The 6,030-nt window shown below is 54.8% G+C and overlaps 1 non-coding gene across 1 annotated transcript; it reads left to right on the forward strand.

The window, feature by feature from the left end:
* Positions 1 to 4,268: 4,268 nt before the first annotated feature.
* On the forward strand, positions 4,269 to 4,340 carry TRNAQ-CUG. Its single transcript has one exon. It is a non-coding gene; the product is annotated as a tRNA-Gln (tRNA).
* Positions 4,341 to 6,030: the final 1,690 nt, after the last annotated feature.

Consider the following 6,030-nt stretch of genomic DNA (forward strand, 5'->3'; position numbering starts at 1 on the left):
TGCCTGTGGCTAAAACACACTGTCTGCCCACACCTGACTCTCTGCCATCCCCACTGGGGCCTGACAAGCTTTGCTTGTGTTTGAATTCTGCAAAGCAGAGGAGCAGGTGACGTTTTCCTTGCAAGCTCTGTGTGTGTGTGTGAATCTTTGGCCAGGTCTGCACTGCAAAGTTATTTCAGCATCATTATATTGCTCAGGTGTGTGAAAACACACAACGCTCCCTCGGTTGGCAGCTTTTGGCTGGTGCACACACTGCAATGCCACGTCTGGCGACAAAATTGCCCTGTTTTGGTGACAAAATAAAACCACCTTGACGAGAGGCCTAGAGCTTTGTGCAGCAAACTTAAAGTGACAAATTTTCAGTGTAAATGCTGCTGGTCATTATATCACTATAATGGCCTCCACCAGTATCCCATAATGCCCGCCGTGAACTCGCCTGCCCTGCATTCCTGCTACAGAGGCTGGGCCCCTCCCCTTTCAGAGCCCTCCCATTTTTAAAAGTCCTGGGGTGTTGTTCTCCCCCTGTTCAGGCACCCCTGGGGCCCTGCACTTCACACAGCTCTCCCTGATTTCAGCTGTTAGTGAGAGAGCCTCACTGCTAGCGCAGACTGGGCAGTTTCTTGCATGACAGACACTGTCCCAAAGCAGGACTAAAATTTGGGACTAGATTCATAGACTTAAGGTCAGAAGGGACCATTATCTCACCCATCCACTCCTGTAACAAAACCCTAACCTATGTCTGAGTTACTGAAGTCCTCAAATCGTGGCTTAAAGACCTCAAGGTGCAGGGAATCCTCCAGCAAGTGACCCGAGCCCCACGCTGCAGAGGAAGGCGAATGTCCGAGAACAATTCTAGGGGCAGGTGAATGCAGAGCAATGACACTGGAGGTGCCCAGACCTCCAATGGGGGCAGCGTGGAAATTAATAATGGGAAGATCATTTGCGAAATTAGTCGTCACTGACAAGCTTTGTCTCTGTTCCTGTTTCACACTGTGGTGTTAGTTAGAGGAATCAGTACAGATTTGTACTATATTAATTAAACACTTAATTTTATTTACCCAAGCCAAAAACTTAGTGTCACTTATTTTTTCTCTGTCCTATCAAGAATGAATTGAATTTCGTGACTTTCTGGAAAGTGCAGCGAGATGAAATGTGGGGAATTCAGTCTGTGTGTTTGTGAGCTGATGTTTTCCTCTCACAGGTCAGTGCCTGCATTGAAATACCAAGAGGGATCTAAGGGCTGGTGTACGCTGGGCACTGAACTGACAGAGTGACGTCTCTCAGGGTGTGAACCCCCCAACCCAACCCAACCCATAGAGTTAAGGTGACCTAAGCCCTGGTTAGATAGTGGTAAAGAAAAGGAAGAATTGTTCTGTCAATGCAGCTATTACAGGGATGGGAAAACCCCTCCAATCACTGTTTACTCCAAAGTGCTATAGCAATGCCACAGCAGCATTTTAGGTGTCCACAGAGTGAAAGTAGATCTGGCTCCAGTTTGCACTGTGGATGCTCAGGCACTAAGATTAGAGTGATAATAACAACAGCACAGTGCTTGTGTAGTTGGCAGGATTTGAACCTGTGCAGGGTGACGCCAATAGATTTCTAGTCCATCGCCTTAACCACTCGGCCACAACTACTTGACATACAATTATTCCACTACATGATGATTCTGTTCTCACTGAATTGTCACTTCAAATTGCTCAGACCAGCTTCCCCAGCACGCTCATGACTGCGCATCAGTGTAAGTGTGCCCTTGGGTGAACAGTGAGAATTCCTGCCCATTTCCCTTCCAGCTGGAGCAGGATGAGAGTGTGTTTGTGTGAACGACATTGCTGTAGATTGTTGTTCATTCCCCACTCTGACAATTCAGACAGTCCCTTTCCTAGTCAAATCTCCAGCACATTGTTCCAGGGCAGGATTTCTCTGGGGCACTGAAATATTTCAGGGGGCTGGTGCGTGAACTCAGCCTTGCATTCCACCCTTGATGTTACATGGACTAACAGCAGCAGCAGAAAGAAAGAGCTGAGCCAATAGCTTCCTGCCAGGGATGCAGGTGCCACAACCCCTCTGTCTGACCATTGCCATTGCAGGAGAGAAGGGTTCACTGGAATCGAATGCCCTGGTTCAGACCAGAGACACAGGAAGATTTCACTGTTCATGGATCTGTGCAAAGGAAATTGTGTCTCTGTGAAATTGAGGTGGGAAATGAAAAGTCCACGTGGTGGCCCAATGCTCTAGGGAATGTGGGTGAAGGACTCGGGCTGAGAAATGATTTAACAGGGGTTTGTTTCAATGTATTGCCCCGATTAAAATCGATGGCTAAAGGCAGCCATGTTGTTAGCACTTGTACCGGTGTTGGGACATCCCAGTGGGTGTCAAGTCCATTGCCTTCACCAGGGGCAGTCAATTATTTTATCAAGGTACAAATTTCTTGGCCAAGGTATAGTCAAGGTCTAGACGCCAGAGAAAATAATGCACTGCTGATAAGAAGAAGTACATAAAAAGATTTTGCAGCCACCATGGGCATAACAATGATGTGCCATGTTTCACTCTCCTTTCCCTTTGGTGCCACCTCCTTTCCCTTTGGCCTTGTAGTTGACCAAGGGCAAAGCTAAACATCTCCTCAGATACCAGGGAGTGTTTATGTCCATTCCTGCGAGCTACACAGGGTTTGATGTTGCTGCTTTCAATCCTCTGGCTCTGCCGGGATAAGGAACAATTCAAGCTGTCACTGAACTGAAGGAGGAAGATCAGTTTTTGACAGGAGAGGACACCTCCTCTTCAAGGAGTTTGGCTGGCAGTCCTGGTCCCCAGGTCTCACCCGTGGGGCTCCAGCAGTTTTGGGACCGGGTCACTCCTTGGCCCCACCTGCTGCCCCAGGCGCTCCCAGGAGCCCCAGCAGTGCAGCGGGCTGAGCAGCATCTGCCTGCTCACTCCAATGGCTGCCGGCCCCTCTGCATGGCAGGGCAGGGTGGGTCTGTGCCTCCGTGCGCTTCCCCACCCGAGCCCCTGCAGCCAATGGGATGCTGCGGGGTGATGCCTGGGGCAGCAGAACGTGGAGGCCCCCAGCCCACCCCACCTTGGACACCCGGTAAGCACCGCACCCCTTACTCCCTCCCAGAGCCTGCACCACCATCCCCGCCCCACCTACCCCCGCCTCCTCCCCGCAAACTACCGCCCCGAGCCAGCACCCCACTCCACCCACACCAGCCCCCAACTCCCTCTCCCTCCACACACACCCTCCTGCCCACCCTAATCTCCCTCCCAGAGCCTGCACCCCCACCCCTCCTCCTGTTCCCCCTACTCCCTGCCCCAGCCCAGAGCCTGCACCCAGCACCCAAACTCCCAGAGCCCTACAAGGAATTTTTGTACTCAAGGCCAGGGCCGGCTCCAGGCTCTTTGGCTGCGGGTCCTTGAGTCCCTGTCGGAGGGAAGGACCTGCCACTGAATTGCCACCGCCGCTTCATTCATCCTTCGGTGGCAATTCGGCAGCGGGTCCCTGAGTCCCTCTCGGAGAGAAGGACCCACTGACGAACTGCCACCGAAGAAGTGGCAGTGGTAGAGCTGCCGCCGAAGCGCCGCTGATCGTGGTAGAGCTGCGCCCCTCCACTTTCTGCAGCTGAGGCAAGTGCCTCACTCGCCTCGCCCATGTTACGGCGCTGCAAACTCCCTCCCAGAGCCTGCCCCCCAGAACCCCACCCCCACCCCAACGCCCGCCCAGAGCCGGCCCCCCCGGACCCCTCCCCCCCCCACACTCCCTCCCAGCACCTGCCCCCCAGAACCCCTCCCCACCCAAACTCCTCCCAGCGCCTGCCCCCCAGAACCCCTCCCCCACCCAAACTCCCTCCCAGAGCCTTAGGCAGGTGAGGGGCAGAGTTTTGGGGGGCGGGTTCTGGGCGGTGTGAGTGACATTATTGGCCCACTGGGAGGACTGGCACTGGCCCTAAGGTAAATTGAGGTTGAGACCCATGTGTAAAGACCCATGTGTAAATTCACTGGAACTTTTCAAACTCTCCACAGCTTTGCCAATTTTCACCAGGAATTTTTCTCCATTAACAAATTCTCACTTGTTCCCTACCAGTTGGTGACCATTGCACCAGGGGCATGTCAGTCTCAGGGTCCTGATTTCCCATTGACCCTTCCCCCTTCTATTGGGACTGGAAACTAGCCAACCAAAAACCCCACTAAGTTTTAGTAAAGGGCCAACAGTCCCTTACACAAGCCAGCCCTGTGAGAGTCACCAATGTGCAGAGAAGGCAGTATGAGCTGGTCCCATGGTGTAACGGGCAGCACTCAGGACTCTGAATCCTGCAATCTGAGTTCAAATCTCAGTGGGACCTTGTGTTAGCTGGTGGTAAAGATCTGGTGCTCAAAGTGCTTTCCTGTCTCCAGCTATGTAATCGTGATTCTTTTCCCTCCTGCTGGGTGACTCCTCCCTACTGGAGTCAGGTCTTTGGTGGGGGTCTAGAAGTGGCTCTGGGGGTTGGGATTCTCACTGCTTGACCTGATGCCCACAAGTTTGGTGCTTGTGGCCACACTTTTCCTCTTGCCCACATGGCACTTGAAGAAAGCAGGGCCAGGCTTGGTAGGCAGGAGGGAGGAAGAGCAGGGCCGCCCAGAGGATTCCGGGGGCCTGGGGTCTTCGGCGGCAGGGGGCCCTTCCGTTCGGGACCCGCTGCCAACGTGCCCTGAAGACCTGCGGTGGGGGCCCCCCCCGCTGCCGAATTACCGCCGAAGGGGGACCCGCCGCCGAAGCGCAGTCCGGTCTTCAGCGGACATTCGGCGGCAGGGGAGGTCCCCGCCGCGGGTCTTCGGGGCCCTTCAGCAGCGGGTCCCGGAAGGGAAGGGCCCCCCCGCGCCGAATTACCGCCGAGACCGAGCTGAACTTCAGCGGCGGGTCCGGCTCCGTCTTGGCGGTAATTCGCCAGCGGGGTCCTTCTGCCCGGGCGGAAGGACCCCCGCCGGCGACGACCGGGAGCGAAGAAGCTCCTGCGCCCGGCCCCGCAAGAGTTTTCCAGGCCCCCCGGAGTGAGTGAGGGACCCCGCTCCAGGGGCCCCGAAAAACTCTCGTGGGGGCCCCTGTGGGGCTCAGGGCCTGGGGCAAATTGCCCCTCTTGCCCCCCCCTCTGGGCGGCCCTGAGGAAGAGTCCCAGGCTGGAGCCCAGCACACCTCTCCTCCTCTGGGCACCTAGAGCAGAGGCGGCTGGTGCTGACAGCTCGGAGGAAGGCTTATAAGCCACAGAGCGACTGAGGTCAGGGCCAGAGGAGGGAGGACCATGCCTATGCATGGACAGCAGATGGCCATGAAGACACCCGGCCAGCCTGCTTCCTGGCCTGGCAAACACCCACTGAAGTCGTGCTTAATCCACTTGCTGATCAGGGGGAAAACCTGTCAAAATCTGTGTGAGGAGAACCCGCTTGGGTCGGAAGGGAGCGAGGAAAAAGAGTGAAAAAAATAACCAGCAAGAGAGAGAGCAAGCGAAAAGAATGTGAAAGGCAGAGAAAGAAATAAAGGGAGAGAAAAAATATTAGAAAAAGAAGGAAAGAAAGCAAGAGCGTGAAAGGTAGAGGGGAAAAAAGAAAGCAAGGACATACAAGCTAGAGAAGGAAAGGAATGAAAAAGAGCAAATGAACCACAAGTGCTAGCTGAAGCTGGAATGAGAGAGTCAGAGAAAGGACAGACTGACCCGTTAAGCAAGGTTGCACCCAGATTCTCCATGTTGGGGGAACAGGCCCCCCATTTCCATCCTGGCCCTGCTTGGCGGGACCATCCATAGGTGCCTATTGGCACCCCCATGCTCTGTGGAGGGGGCAAGCCCCAAAATACCCTCCCCTCAGGACACGGGCTCTCCCCAATCATGACTCCCTTCCTGCACGCTCCTGGGAATGGGGGGGGAAGGTGGGGGGAAGGCGTGTGCTGAGCAGCACCGTGGGTGTCTCTCTCTGGGGCGAAGGAAGAGGATATTTTTTGTACCAGAAGGAAAGAGCAGGGGGCGGGGCGTTTGTGGAGCCAGGCGCACACCAGAGAGA

Source organism: Mauremys reevesii, linkage group 17, assembly GCF_016161935.1.
Source record: "Mauremys reevesii isolate NIE-2019 linkage group 17, ASM1616193v1, whole genome shotgun sequence".
In the NCBI taxonomy this organism is placed as follows: domain Eukaryota; kingdom Metazoa; phylum Chordata; order Testudines; family Geoemydidae; genus Mauremys; species Mauremys reevesii.